Genomic DNA, 16,253 nt, shown 5'->3' with positions numbered 1-16,253 from the left:
GAATCGAGCCAAAGAAAAGTGGTTTTTCATTTCATGATAACTTTCGGTTTTGTTCATGTTTAACGAATTGCTAGTCCAATTCGATTGAAATCGAGCCAATGAAAAGTGGCTTTTGATTTCATGATAACTTCGGGTTTGTTCATTTTTGGCGGATTGCTTGTCAAAATCGATTGGAATCGAGCCAAGGAAAAGTTGCTTTTAATTTCATGATAACTTCAGGTTTGTTCATTTTTTGGTGAATTGCATGTCTAATTCGATTGGAATCGAACCAAAGAAAGGTGGTTTTTCATTTCATGATAACTTCGGGTTTGTTCGATTTTGGCGAATTGCCATCTAATTAGATTGGAATCGAGCCAAAGAAAAGTGGTTTTTCATTTCATGTTAACTTTGGGTTTGTTCGTTTTTGGCGAATTGCTGGTCCATTTCGATTGGAATCGAGCCAATGAAAAGTGGATTTTGATTTCATGATAACTTCAGGTTTGCTCGGTTTTGCCGAATTGCTAGTCTCATTAGGTTGGAATCAAGACAAAGAAAAGTGGTTTTTCATTTCATTATAACTTCGGGTTTGTTCGTCTTTGGCGAATTGCTGGTCCATTTCGATTGGAATCGAGCCATTGAAACGTCGCTTTTGATTTCATGATAACTTCGGATTTGTTCGATTTTGGCGAATTGCTAGTCTAATTCGAATGGAATGGAGCCAAAGAAATGTTGTTTTTTTCATTTCATGATAACTTCGGGTTTGGCATTTTTGGCGAATTGCTAGTGTAAATCGATTGGAATCGAGCCAATGAAAAGTGGCTTTTTATTTCATGATAACTTAGGGTTTGATCATTTTTTGCGAATTGCTAGTCTAATTCGATTGGAATCGAGCGAAAGAAATGTTGTTTTTCATTTCATGATAAGTTCGGGTATGTTCATTTTTGGCGAATTGCTAGTCTCAATCGATTGGAATCGAGGCCACGAAAAGTGGCTTTTGATTTCATGATATCTTTGGGTTTGTTCGTTTTGGTGAATTTGAAGTCTAATTCAATTCGAATCCAGCTAATGAAAATTGATTTTTGATTTCATGATAACTTCGAATTTATTCGTTTTTGGCGAACTGCTAGCCAAATTTGACTGGAATTGAGCCAACAAAAAGTAATTTTTGATTTCATGATAACTTTGGGTTTGTTCATTTTTTCGCGAATTGCTAGTCTAATTCGTTTAGAATCGCGCTAATGAAAATTGGTTTTTGATTTCACAATAACTTCGGGTTTGATCGTTTTTGGCGAATTGCTAGTCTAATTTGATTTGACTCAAGCCAATGAAAAGTGGTTTTCCATTTTTATGATAACTTCGGGTTAGTTCATTTTTGGCGAATTGCTAGTCTAAATCGATTGGAATCGAGCCAATGAAAGGTGGATTTTGATTTCATTATAACTTCGAGTTTGTTCATTTTTGGCGAATTGCTAGTCTAATTCAATTGGAATCGAGCCAATAAAAAGTTATTTTTCTTTCCATGATAACTTCAGGGTTGTTCATTTTTGGCGAACTCCTAGTCTACTTCGATTGGAATCGAGACAATGAAAAGGGTTTTTCATTTCGTGATATATTCAGTTTCGTTCATTTTTGGCCAACTACTAGTCTAATTTGATTGGAATCGAGCCAATGAAACGTGGCTTTTGATTTCATGATAACTTTGGGTTTGTTCATTTTTTGGCGAATCGCTAGTCTAATTCAATTGGAATCGAGCCAAAGAAAAGTGGTTTTTCATTTCATGATAACTTCGGATTTGTTCATTTTTGGCGAATTGCTAGTGTAAATCGATAGAAATCGAGCCAATAAAAAGTGACTTTAGATTTCATGATAACTTTGGGATTGTTCATTTTTGGCGAATTGCTATCTAATTCGATTGGAATCGAGCCAAAGAAAAGTGGGTTTCCATTTCATGATAACTTCGGGTTTGTTCATTTTCAGCGAATTGCTAGTCTAATTTGATTGGAATCGAGCTAAAGAAAAGTGGTTTTTCATTTCATGATAACTTTGGGTTTGATCGTTTTTTGCGAGTTGCTAGTCTAATCGATTGGAATCGATCCAATGAAAAGTGACTTTTTATTTCATGATATCTTCTGCTTTGTTCGTTTTGTCGAATTGATAGTCTAATTCGATTGGAATCGAGCCAATGAAAAGGGGTTTTTCATTTCGTGATAACTTCGGTTTCGTTCATTTTTGGCCAACTGCCAGTCTAATTTGATTGGAATCGAGCCAATGAAAAGTGGCTTTTGATTTCATGATAACTTCAGGTTTGTTCATTTTTGGCGAATTGCTAGTCTAATTCAATTGGAATCGAGCCGAAGAAAAGTGATTTTTGATTTCATGATAACTTCGTGTTTGTTCATTTTTGGCGAATTGCTAGTCTAAATCGATTGTAATCGAGCTAATGAAAAGATGATTTTGATTTCATGATAACTTTGGGTTTGTTCGTTTTTGGCGAATTACTAGTCCAATTCAATTGGAAACGAGCCAATGAAAAGAGATTTTTCATTTCATGATAACTTCGGGTTTATTCATTTTTGGCGAATTGCATGTCTAATTCGATTGGAATCGAGCCAAAGAAAAGTGGTTTTTCATCTCATGATAACTTCGATTTTGTTCATGTTTAACGAATTGCTAGTCCAATTCGATTGGGATCGAGCCAATGAAATGTGGCTTTTGATTTCTAGATAACTTAGTCTTTGTTTAGTTTTGGCGAATTGCTAGTCTAAATCGATTGGAATTGAGCCAACGAAAAGTAGCTTTTCATTTCATGATAACTTTAGGTTTGTTCATTTTTGGCGAATTACAAGTCTAATTCGATTGGAATCAAGCCAAAGAAAAGTGGTTTTTCATTTTATGATAACTTCGGGTTTGTTCGTTTTTGGTGAATTGCTAGTCTAAATCGACTGGAATCGAGCTAATGAAAAGTTGATTTTGATTTCATGATAACTTCGGGCTTGTTCATTTTCGACGAATTGCTAGTCTAATTCGATTGGAATCGAGCCAATGAAAAGTGGTTTTTCGTTTCATGATAACATCGGGTTTGTTCATTTTTGGCGAATTGCTAGTCCAATTCGATTTGAATCGAGCCAACGAAAAGTGGCTTTTGATTTCATGATAACTTTGGGTTAGTTTGTTTTTGGCGAATCGCTAGACTAATTCGATTGTAATCGAGCCAGAGAACAGTGGTTTTTCAATTCATGATAACTTCGAATTTGTTCCTTTTTGGTGAATTGCTAGTCTAAATCGATTGGAATCGAGCTAATGAAAAGTTGATTTTAATTTCATGATAACTTCGGGTTTGTTGATTTTTGGTGAATTGCTAGTCTAATTCGATTGGAAACGAGTCAATGAAAAGTGGTTTTTCATTTCATGAAAACTTTGGGTTTGTACGTTTTTGGCGAATCGCTAGTCCAATTCGATTGGAATCGATAACTTAAAAGTGATTTCGATTTCATGATAACTTCGGTCTATTCGTTTTTGACGAATTGCGATCTAATTCGATTGGAATCGAGCCAATGAAAAGTGGCTTTTGATTTCATGATAACTTCGGGTTTGTTTATTTTTGGTGAATTACTAGTCTAAATCGATTGGAATCGTGCAAGTGAAAAGTGGCTTTTGATTTCACGATAACTTCGATTTATTCGTTTTTGGCGAATTGCTATCTAATTCGAATGGAATCGAGCCAATGAAAAGAGGCTTTTGATTTCATGATAGCTTCAGGTTTATTCATTTTTGGCGAATTGCATGTCTAATTCGACTGGAATCGAGCCAAAGAAAAGTGGTTTTTCATTTCATGAGAACTTCGAGTTTGTTCATTTTTGGCGAGTTGCTAGTCTAAATCGATTGGAATCGAGCTAATGAAAAGATGATTTTGATTTCATGATAACATCGGGATTGTTCTTTTTGACGAATTGCTAGTCCAATTCGATTGGAATCGAGCCAATGGCAAGAGGTTTTTCATTTCATGATAACTTCGGGTTTGTTTATTTTTGGCGAATTGCTAGTCCAATTCGATTGGAATCAACCCAATGAACGTGGCTTTTGATTTCATGATAACTTTGGGTTTGTTCATTTTTGGTGAATTTCTAGTCTATATCGATTGGAATCGTCCAAGTGAAAAGTGGCTTTTGATTTCATGATAACTTCGGTTCATTCGTTATTGGCGAATGGCTATCTGATTCGATTGGAATCGAGCCAATGAAAAGTGGCGTTTGATTTCATGATAACTTTGGGTTTGTTCTTTTTTGGCATATTGTTAGTCGAACTCGATTGGAATCGAGCGAATGACAAGAGGTTTTTCATTTCATGATAACTTCGGGTTTGTTCATTTTTGGCGAATTGCTAGTCCAATTCGTTTGGTATCAAGCCAATGAACGTGGCATTTGTTTTCATGATAACTTTGGGTTTGTTCGTTTTTGGCGTATTACTAGTCTAATTCAATTGGAATCGAGCCAAAGAAATGTGATTTTTCATTTCATGGTAACTTCGTGTTCGTTCGTTTTTGGCGAATTGCTAGTCTAAATCAATTGGAATCGAGCTAATGAAAAGACGATTTTGATTTCATGATAACTTCGTGTTTTTTCCTTTTTGGCGAATTGCTAGTCTAAATATATTAAATATGAGCTAATGAAAATTTTGATTTTAATTTCATGATAACTTAGGGTTTGTTCGTTTTTGGCGAATTGCTAGTCTAATTAGATTGGAATCGAGTCAATGAAAAGTTGTTTTTCATTTCATGATAACTTCGGGTTTGTTCATTTTTGGCGAATTGCTAGTCCAATTCGATTGGAATCGAGCAAGTGAAAAGTGGATTTTGATTTCATGATAACATCAGTTTGTTCATTTTTGGCGAATTGCTAGTCCAATTCGATTGGAATCGAGCAAGTGAAAAGTGGATTTTGATTTCATGATAACATCAGTTTGTTCATTTTTGGCGAATTACGATCTAATTTGATTGGAATCGAGCCGACGAAAAGTGGCTTTTGATTTAACGATAACTTCGAATTTGTTCATTTTTAGCGAATTGTTAGTCTAAATCGATTGGAATCATGCAAGTGAAAAGTGGCTTTTGATTTCATGATAACTTCGATTTATTCATTTTTGGCGAATTGCTAGTCTAAATCGATTGGAATCGAGCTAATGAAAAGTTGATTTTGATTTCATGATAACTTCGGGTTCGTTCACTTTTTACGAATTGCTAGTCGAATTCGATTGGAATCGAGTCAATGAAAAGTGGTTTTTCATTTCATGATAACTTCGGGTTTGTTCGTTTTTGGCGAATTGCTAGTACAATTTGATTGGAATCGAGCAAGTGAAAAGTGGATTTTGATTTCACGATAACATCAGTTTGTTCGTTTTTGGCGAATTGCGATCTAATTCGATTGGAATCGAGCCAATGAAAAGTGGCTTTTGATTTAATGATAACTTCGGGTTTGTTCATTTTTGGCGAATTGCTAGTCTAAATCGATTGAAATCGAGCAAGTGAAAAGTGACTTTTGATTTCATGATAACTTTGATTTATTCATTTTTGGCGAATTGCAAGTCTAATTCGATTGGAATAGAGACAAAGAAAATTGGTTTTTCATTTCATGATAACTTTGGATTTGTTCATTTTTGGCAAATTGCTAGTCTAAATCGATTGGAATCGAGCTAATGAAAAGATGATTTTGATTTCATGATAACTTCGTGTTTGTTCCTTTTTGGCGAATTGCTAGTCTAAATATATTAAATATGAGCTAATGAAAATTTGATTTTGATTTCATGATAACTTCAGGTTTGTTCGTTTTTGGCGAATTGCTAGTCAAATTAGATTGGAATCGAGTCAATGAAAAGTGGTTTTTCATTTCATGATAACTTCGGGTTTGTTCATTTTTGGCGAATTGCTAGTCCAATTCGATTGGAATCGAGCAAGTGAAAAGTGGATTTTGATTTCATGATAACATCGGTTTGTTCAATTTTGGCGAATTACGATCTAATTTGATTGGAATCTAGCCGACGAAAAGTGGCTTTTGATTTAACGATAACTTCGAATTTGTTCATTTTTGGCGAATTGCTAGTCTAAATCGATTGGAATCGTGCAAGTGAAAAGTGGCTTTTGATTTCATGATAACTTTGATTTATTCGTTTTTGGCGAATTGCTAGTCTAAATCGATCGGAATCGAGCTAATGAAAAGTTAATTTTGATTTCAAGATAACTTCGGGTTCGTTCACTTTTTACGAATTGCTAGTCGAATTCGATTGGAATCGAGTCAATGAAAAGTGGTTTTTCATTTCATGATAACTTCGGGTTTGTTCATTTTTGGCGAATTGCTAGTACAATTTGATTGGAATCGAGCAAGTGAAAAGTGGATTTTGATTTCACGATAACATCAGTTTGTTCGTTTTTGGCGAATTGCGATCTAATTCGATTGGAATCGAGCCAATGAAAAGTGGCTTTTGATTTAATGATAACTTCGGGTTTGTTCATTTTTGGCGAATTGCTAGTCTAAATCGATTGAAATCGAGCAAGTGAAAAGTGACTTTTGATTTCATGATAACTTTGATTTATTCATTTCTGGCGAACTGCAAGTCTAATTCGATTGGAATAGAGTCAAAGAAAATTGGTTTTTCATTTCATGATAACTTCGGGTTTGTACATTTTTGGCGAATTGCTAGTCTAAATCGATTGGAGTCGAGCTAATGAAAAGATGATTTTGATTTCATGATAACTTCGGGTTTGTTCGTTTTTGGCAAATTGCTAGTCTAATTCGATTGGAATCGAGCCAATGACAAGAGGTTTTTCATTTCAAGATAACTTCGGGTTTGTTCAATTTTGGCGAATTGCTAGTCCAATTCGTTTGGAATCGTGCCAATGAACGTGGCATTTGATTTCATGATAAGTTCAGGTTTGTTCATTTTTGACGTATTGCTAGTCTAATTCGATTGGAATCGAGCCAAAGAAAAGTGGTTTTTCATTTCATGATAACTTCGTGTTTGTTCATTTTTGGCGAATTGCTAGTCTAAATCGATTGGAATCGAGCTAATGAAAAGATGATTTTGATTTCATGATAACTTCGGGTTTGTTCGTTTTTGGCGAATTGCTAGTCTAATTCGATTGGAATCGAGCCAAAGAAAAGTGGTTTTTCATTTCATGAAAACATCGTGTTTGCTCGTTTTTGATTAATTTCTAGTCTAAATCGATTTGAATCGAGCTAAGGAAAAGATGATTTTGATTTCATGATAACTTCGGGTTTGTTCGTTTTTGGCAAATTGCTAGTCTGACTTGATTGCGAATTGCTAGTCTAATTCGATTGGAATCGAGTCAATGAAGATTGATTTTTCGTTTCATGATAACTTCGGGTTTGTACGTTTTTGGCGAATTGCTAGTCCAATTCGATTGGAATCGATAAGTGAAAAGTGGATTTTGATTTCATGATAACTTCTGTTTGTTTGTTTTTGGCGAATTGCGATCTAATTCGATTGGAATCGAGCAAATGAAACGTGGCTTTTGATTTCATGACAACTTTGGGTTTGTTCATTTTTGGGGAATCGCTAGTCTAAATCGGTTGGAATCGTGCAAGTGAAAAGTTACTTTTGATTTCGGCCTAACTTCGGGTTTGTTCATTTTTTACGAATTGCTAGTCTAAGTTGATTGGAATTGAGCCAATGAAAAGTGGCTTTTGATTTCATGATAACTTCAGGTTTGTTCATTTTTGGCGAATTGCCGTCTATTTCGATTGGAATCGAGCCAAAGAAAAGTGGTTTTTCATTTCATGAGAACTTCGGACTTGTTCGTTTTTGGTGAATTGCTAGTCTAAATCGATTGGAATCGAGCTAATGAAAAAGATGATTTTGATTTCATGATAAATTCAGGTTTGTTCGATTTTAGCGAATTGCTAGTCTAATTCGATTGGAATCGAGCCAATGAAAAGAGGTTTTTCATTTCCAGATAACTTCTGATTTGTTCATTTTTGGCGAATTGCTGTCCAATTCGATTGGAATCGAGCCGATGAAAAGTGGCTTTTGATTTCATGATAACTTCTGGTTTGTTCGTTTTTGGCGAATTGCTAGTCCAAATCGATTTGATTTGAACTCATGAAAAGTGGCTTTTGATTTCATGATAACTTCAGATTTGTTCATTTTTGGCGAATTACAAGTCTAATTCGATTGGAATCGAGCAAGAGAAAAGTGGTTTTTCATTTCATGATAACTTCGAATTTGTTCGTTTTCGGCGAATTGCTAGTCAAAATATATTAAATATGAGCTAATGAAAAGTTGATTTTGATTTCATGATAACTTCGGGTTTGTTCGTTTTTGGCGAATTGCTAGTCTAATTCAATTGGAATCGAGTCAATGAAAAGTAGTTTTTCATTTCATGATAACTTCGAGTTTGTTCATTTTTGGCGAATTGCTAGCCCAATTCGATTGGAATCGAGCAGGTGAAAAGTGGATTTTAATTTCATGATAACATCAGTTTGTTCGTTTTTGGCGAATTGCGATCTAATTTGATTGGAATCGAGCAGATGAAAAGTGGCTTTTGATTTAATGATAACTTCGGGTTTGTTCATTTTTTACGAATTGCTAGTCTAAATCGATTGGAATCACACAAGTGAAAAGTGGCTTTTGATTTCATGATAACTTCGATTTATTCGTTTTTGGCGAATTGCTAGTCTAAATCGATTGGAATCGAGCTCATGAAAAGTTGATTTTGATTTCATGATAACTTCGGGTTTGTTCATTTTTGACGAATTGCTAGTCTAATTCGATTAGAATCGAGTCAATGAAAAGTGGTTTTTCATTTCATGATAGCTTCCGATTAGTTCGTTTTTCGCGAATTGCTAGTCCAATTCGATTGGAATCAAGCAAGTGAAAAGTGGATTTTGATTTCATGATAACATCGGTTTGTTCATTTTTCACGAATTGCGATCTAAATCTATTGGAATCGAGCCAATGAAAAGTGGCTTTTGATTTAATGATAACTTCGGGTTTGTTCATTTTTGGCGAATTGCTAGTCTAAATCGATTGAAATCGTGCAAGTGAAAAGTGACTCTTGATTCCATGATAATTTTGATTTATTCGTTTTTGGCGAATTGCAAGTCTAATTCAATTGGAATTGAACCAAAGAAAATTGGTTTTTCATTTCATGATAACTTCGGGTTTGTTCATTTTTGGCGAGTTGCTAGTCTAAATCGATTGGAATCGAGCTAATGAAAAGATGATTTTGATTTCATGATAACTTCGGGCTTGTTCATTTTTGGCGAATTGCTTGTCTAATTCGATTGGAATCAAGCTAATGACAAGAGGTTTTTCATTTCATGATAACTTCGGGTTTGTTTATTTTTGGCGAATTGGTAGTCTAATTTGATTGGAATCAACCCAATGAACGTGGCTTTTGATTTCATGATAACTTCGGGTTAGTTCATTTTTGGCGAATTTCTAGTCTAAATCGATTGGAATCGTCCAAGTGAAAAGTGGCTTTTGATTTGATGATAACTTCGGTTTATTCGTTTTTGGCGAATGGCTATCTAATTTGATTGGAATCGAGCCAATGAAAAGTGGCTTTTGATTTCATGATAACTTCGAGTTTTTTCGCTTTTGACATATTGCTAGTCTAACTTGATTAGAATCGAGCCAATGACAAGAGGTTTTTCATTTCATGATAACTTCGGGTTTGTTCATTTTTGGCGAATTGCTAGTCCAATTCGTTTGGTATCGAGCCAATGAACGTGGCATTTGATTTCATGATAACTTCGGGTTTGTTCGTTTTTGGCGTATTGCTAGTCTAATTCGATTGGAATCGAGCCAAAGAAAAGTTGTTTTTCATTTCATGATAACTTCGTGTTTGTTCGTTTCTGGCGAATTACTGGTCTAAATCCATTCGAATCGAGCTAATGAAAAGATGATTTTGATTTCATGATAATTTCGGGTTTGTTCGTTTTTGGCGAATTGCTAGTCTAATTCGATTGGAATCGAGTCAATAAAAAGTGGCCTTTCATTTCATGATAACTTCGGGTTTGTACGTTTTTGTCGAATTGCGAGTCCAATTTGTTTGGAATCTATAAGTGAAAAGTGGATTTTGATTTCATGTTAACTTCGGTTTGTTTGTTTTTGGCGAATTGCGATCTAATTCGATTGGAATCGAGCCAATGAATAGTGGCTTTTGATTTCATGATAACTTTGGGTTTGTTCATTTTTGGCGAATTGCTAGTCTAAATTGATTGGAATCGTGCAAGTGAAAAGTTTCATTTAATTTCATGATAACTTCGGTTTATTCATTTTTTGGCGAATTGCTATCTAATTAGAATGGAATCGAGCCAATGAAAAGTGGCTTTTGATTTCATGACAACTTCGGGTTTGTTCGTTTTTGGCGAATTGCTAGTCTAATTCGATTGGAATCGAGCCAAAGAAAAGTGGTTTTTCATTTCATGATAACTTCATGTTTGATCATTTTTGGCGAATTGCTAGTCTTAATTAATTGGAATCGAGCTAATGAAAAGATGATTTTGATTTCATTATAACTTCGGGTTTGTTCGTTTTTGGTGAATTTCTAGTTTAATTCGATTGGAATCGAGCCAATGAAAAGACGTTTGTTATTTCATGATAACTTAGAGTTTGTTCGTATTTGGCGAATTCCATGTCTAATTCGATTGGAATTGAGCCAAAGAAAAATGGTTTCTCATTTCATGATAACTTCAGGTTTGTTCATTTTTGGCGAATTGCAAGTCTAATTCGATTGGAATCGAGCCAAAGAAAATTGGTTTTTCCTTTCATGATAACTTCGGGTTTGTTCGTTTTTGGCGAATTGCTAGTCTAAATCGATTGGAATCGAGCTAATGAAATGATGATTTTGATTTCATGATAACTTCGGGTTTGTTCATTTTTTGCAAATGGCTAGTCTAATTCGATTGGAATCGAGCCATGAAAAGAGGTTTTTCATTTCAGGATAACATCGAGTTTGTTCATTTTTGGCGAATTTCTAGTCTAAATGGATTGGAATCGTGCCAATGAAAAGAGGTTTTTCATTTCATGATAACTACGGGTTTGTTCATTTTTGGCGAATTTCTAGTCTAAATCGATTGGAACCGTGCAAGTGAAAAGTGGCTTTTGATTTCATGATAACTTTGGTTTATTTGTTGTTGGTAAATTGCTATCTAATTCGATTGGGATCCAGCTAATGAAAAGTGGCTTTTGATTTCATGATAACTTCGGGTTTGTTCATTTTGGGAGACTTGCTAGTCTAATTCGATTGGAATCGAGCCAAAGAAAAGTGGTTTTTCATTTCATGATAACTTCATATTTGTTCATTTTTGGCGAATTGCTAATCTAAATCGATTGGAATCGAGCTAATGAAAAGATGATTTTGATTTCATGATAACTTCGGGTTTGTTCGTTTTTGGCGAATTGGTAGTCTAATTCGATTGGAATCAAGCCAATGAAAAGAGGTTTTTCATTCCATGATAACTTCGAGATTTTTCGTTTTTGGCGAATTGCAAGTCCAATTCGATTGGAATCAAGCCAATGAAAAGTGGCTTTTGATTTCATGATAACTTCGGATTTGTTCATTTTTGACGAATTGCTAGTCTAAGTTGATTAGAATTGAGCCAATGAAAAGTGGCTTTTGATTTCATGATAACTTATGGTTTGTTCATTTTTGGCGAATTACAAGTCTAATTCGATTGGAATTGAGCCAAAGAAAAGTGGTTTTTCATTTCCTGATGACTTTGGGTTTGTTCGTTTTTGGCGAATTGCTAGTCTAAATCGATTGGAATCGAGCCAATGAAAAGATGATTTTGATTTCATGATAACTTCATGTTTGATCATTTTTGGCGAATTGCTAGTCTAAATCAATTGGAATCGAGCTAATGAAAAGATGATTTTGATTTGATTATAACTTCGGGTTTGCTCGTTTTTGGTGAATTGCTAGTCTAATTCGATTGGAATCGAGCCAATGAAAAGAGGTTTGTCATTTCATGATAACTTCGAGTTTGTTCGTATTTGGCGAATTCCATGTCTAATTCGATTGGAATCGAGCCAAAGAAAAGTGGTTTTTCATTTCTTGATAACTTCAGGTTTGTTCGTTTTTGGCCAATTGCAAGTCTAATTCGATTGGATTTGAGCCAAAATAAATTGGTTTTTCATTTCATGTTAACTTTGGGTTTGTTCGTTTTTGGCGAACTGCTAGTCTAAATCGATTGGAATCGAGCTAATGAAATGATAATTTTGATTTCATGATAACTTCGGGTTTGTTCATTTTTTGCAGATTGCTAGTCTAATTCGATTGGAATCGAGCCATGAAAAGAGGTTTTTCATTTCAGGATAACATCGAGTTTGTTCATTTTTGGCGAATTTCTAATCTAAATGGATTGGAATCGTGCCAATGAAAAGAGGTTTTTCATTTCATGATAACTACGGGTTTGTTCATTTTTGGCGAATTTCTAGTCTAAATCGATTGGAATCGTGCAAGTGAAAAGTGGCTTTTGATTTCATGATAACTTTGGTTTATTTGTTTTTGGCAAATTGCTATCTAATTCGATTGGAATCCAGCCAATGAAAAGTGGCTTTTGATTTCATGATAACTTCGGGTTTGTTCATTTTGGGCGACTTGCTAGTCTAATTCGATTGGAATCGAGCCAAAGAAAAGTGGTTTTTCATTTCATGATAACTTCATGTTTGTTCGTCTTTAGTGAATTGCTAGTCTAAATCGATTGGAGTCGAGCCAATGAAAAGATGATTTTGATTTCATGATAACTTCGGGTTTGTTCGTTTTTGGCGAGTTGGTAGTTTGATTCGATTGGAATCAAGCCAATGAAAAGAGGTTTTTAATTCCATGATAACTTCGAGATTTTTCATTTTTGGCGAATTGCTAGTCCAATTCGATTGGAATCAAGCCAATGAAAAGTGGCTTTTGATTTCATGGTAACATCGGGTTTGTTCATTTTTGACGAATTGCTAGTCTAAGTTGATTGGAATTGAGCCAACAAAAAGTGGCTTTTGATTTCATGATAACTTCAAGTTTGTTCATTTTTAGCGAATTACAAGTCTATTTTAATTGGAATTGAGCCAAAGAAAAGTGGTTTTTCATTTCCTGATAACTTTGGGTTTGTTCATTTTTCGCGAATTGCTAGTCTATATCGATTGGAATCGAGCTAATGAAAAGTTACTTTTGATTTCATGATAACTTCGGGATTGTTCATTTTTGGCGAATTGCTAGTCTAAGTCGATTGGAATCAAGCTAATGAGAGATGATTTTGATTTCATGATAAATTCGGGTTTGTTCGATTTTAGCGAATTGCTAGTCTAATTCGATTGGAATCGAGCCAATGAAAAGAGGTTTTTCATTTCATGATAACTTTCGATTTGTTCGTTTTTGGCGAATTGCTAATCCAATTCGATTGCAATCGAGCCGATGAAAAGTGGCTTTTGATTTCATGATAACTTCGGGTTTGTTCGTTTTTGGCGAATTGCTAGTCTAAATCGATTTGATTTGAGCCAATGAAAAGTGGCTTTTGATTTCATGATAACTTCAGGTTTGTTCATTTTTGGCGAATTACAAGTCTAATTCGATTGGAATCAAGCCAGATAACAGTGGTTTTTCATTTTATAATAACTTCGAATTTGTTCATTTTTGGCAAATTGCTAGTCTAAATATATTAAATATCGAGCTAATGAAAAGTTGATTTTGATTTCATGATAACTTCGGGTTCGTTCATTTTTGGCGAATTGCCAGTCTAATTCGATTGGAATCGAGTCAATGGAAAGTGGTTTTTCATTTCATGATAACTTCAAGTTTGTTCATTTTTGGCGAATTGCTAGTCCAATTCGATCGGAATCGAGCAAGTGAAAAGTGGATTTTGAGTTCATGATAACATCGGTTTGCTCGTTTTTGGCGAATTGCGATCTAATTCGTTTGGAATCGAGCCGATGAAAAGTGGCTTTTGATTTAATTATAACTTCGGGTTTGTTCATTTTTGGAGAATTGCTAGTTTAAATCGATTGGAATCGTGCAAGTGAAAAGTGGCTTTTGATTTCATGATAACTTCGGTTTATTCGTTTTTGGCGAATTGCTAATCAAAATCGATTGGAATCGAGCTAATGAAAAGTTGATTTTGATTTCATGATAACTTTGGGTTTGTTCATTTTTGACGAATTGCTAGTCTAATTCGATTGGAATAGAGCCAATGAAAAGAGGTTTTTCATTTCATGATATCTCCGGGATTTTTCATTTTTGGCAAATTGCTAGTCCAATTCAATTGGAATTGAGCCAATGAAAAATGGCTTTTGATTTCATGATAACTTCAGGTTTGTTCATTTTGACGAATTAGTAGTCTAAGTTGATTGGAATTGACCTAATGAAAAGTGGCTTTTGATTTCATGATAACTTTAGGTTTGTTCATTTTTGGGGAATTACAAGTCTAATTCGATTGGAATTGAGCCAAAGAAAGGTGGTTTTTCATTTCATGATAACTTCGGGTTTGTTCATTTTTGGCGAATTGCAAGTCTAAATCGATTGGAATCGAGCTAATGAAAAGACGATTTAGATTTCATGATAACTTCGGGTTTGTTCGTTTTTGGGGAATTGCTAGTCTAATTCGATTGGAATCGTGCTAAAGAAAAGTGGTTTTTCATTTCATGATAACTTCGTGTTTGTTCGTTTTTGGCGAATTGCTAGTATAAATCAATTGGAATCGAGCTAATGAAAAGATGATTTTGATTTCATGATAACTTCGGGTTTGTTCGTTTTTGGTGAATTGCTAGTCTAATTCGATTGGAATCGAGTCAATAAAAAGTGGTTTTTCATTTCATGATAACTTCGGGTTTGTACGTTTTTGCCGAATTGCGTGTCCAATTCGTTTGGAATCGATAAGTGAAAAGTGGATTTTGATTTCATGGTAACTTCGATTTGTTTATTTTTGGCGAATTACAATCTAATTCGATTGGAATCGAGCCAATGAAAAGTGGCTTTTGATTTCATGATAACTTTGGGTTTGTTCATTTTTGGCGAATTGCTAGTCTAAATCGATTGGAATCGTGCAAGCGAAAAGTTTCTTTTAATTTCATGATAACTTCGGTTTATTCATTTTTGGCGAATTGCTATCTAATTAGAATGGAATCGAGCCAATGAAAAGTGGCTTTTGATTTCATGATAACTTCGGGTTTGTTCGTTATTGGCGAATTGCTAGTCTAATTCGATTGGAATCGAGCCAAAGAAAAGTGGTTTTTCATTTCATGGTAACTTCATGTTTGATCATTTTTGGCGAATTGCTAGTCTTAATCAATTGGAATCGAGCTAATGAAAAGATGATTTTGATTTCATTATAACTTCGGGTTTGTTCGTTTTTGGCAAATTGCTAGTCTAATTCGATTAGAATCGAGCCAATGAAAAGAGGTTTGTTATTTCATGATAACTTCGAGTTTGTTCCTATTTGGCGAATTCCATGTCTAATCGATTGGAATCGAGCCAAAGAAAAGTGGTTTTTCATTTTATGATAACTTTAGGTTTGTTCATTTTTTGCGAATTGCAAGTCTAATTCGATTGGAATTGAGCCAAAGAAAATTGGTTTTTCATTTCATGATAACTTCGAGTTTGTTCGTTTTTGGCGAATTGCTAGTTTAAATCGATTGGAATCGAGCTAATGAAATGATGATTTTGAATTCATGATAACTTCAGGTTTGTTCATTTTTTGCAAATTGCTAGTCTAATTCGATTGGAATCGAGCCAATGAAAAGAGGCTTTTCATTTCATGATAACTCCGGGTTTGTTCATTTTTGGCGAATTGCTAGTCCAATTCGACTGGAATCGTGCCAATGAAAAGTGGTTTTTGATTTCAAGATAACATCGAGTTTGTTCATTTTTGGCGAATTTCTAGTCTAAATTAATTGGAATCGTGCAAGTGAAAAGTGGCTTTTGATTTCATGATAACTTTGGTTTATTCGTTTTTGGCAAATTTCTATCTAATTCGATTGGAATCGAGCCAATGAAAAGTGGCTTTTGATTTCATGATAACTTCGGGTTTGTTCATTTTGGGCGACTTGCTAGTCGAATTCGATTTGAATCGAGCCAAAGAAAAGTGGTTTTTCTTTTCATGATAACTTCGTGTCTATTCATTTTTGGTGAAGTGCTAATCTAAATTGATTGGAATCGAGCGAATGAAAAGATGATTTTGATTTCATGATAACTTCGGGTTTGTTCGTTTTTGGCGAATTGGTAGTCTAATTCGATTGGAATCATGCCAATGAGAAGAGGTTTTTCATTCCAT

The sequence above is a fragment of the Olea europaea genome, unplaced genomic scaffold (assembly GCF_002742605.1).
Source record: "Olea europaea var. sylvestris unplaced genomic scaffold, O_europaea_v1 scaffold153, whole genome shotgun sequence".
Lineage (NCBI taxonomy): Eukaryota > Viridiplantae > Streptophyta > Magnoliopsida > Lamiales > Oleaceae > Olea > Olea europaea.
The sequence above is the reverse complement of the archived record's forward strand: the minus strand, read 5'-3'. Positions refer to the sequence as shown.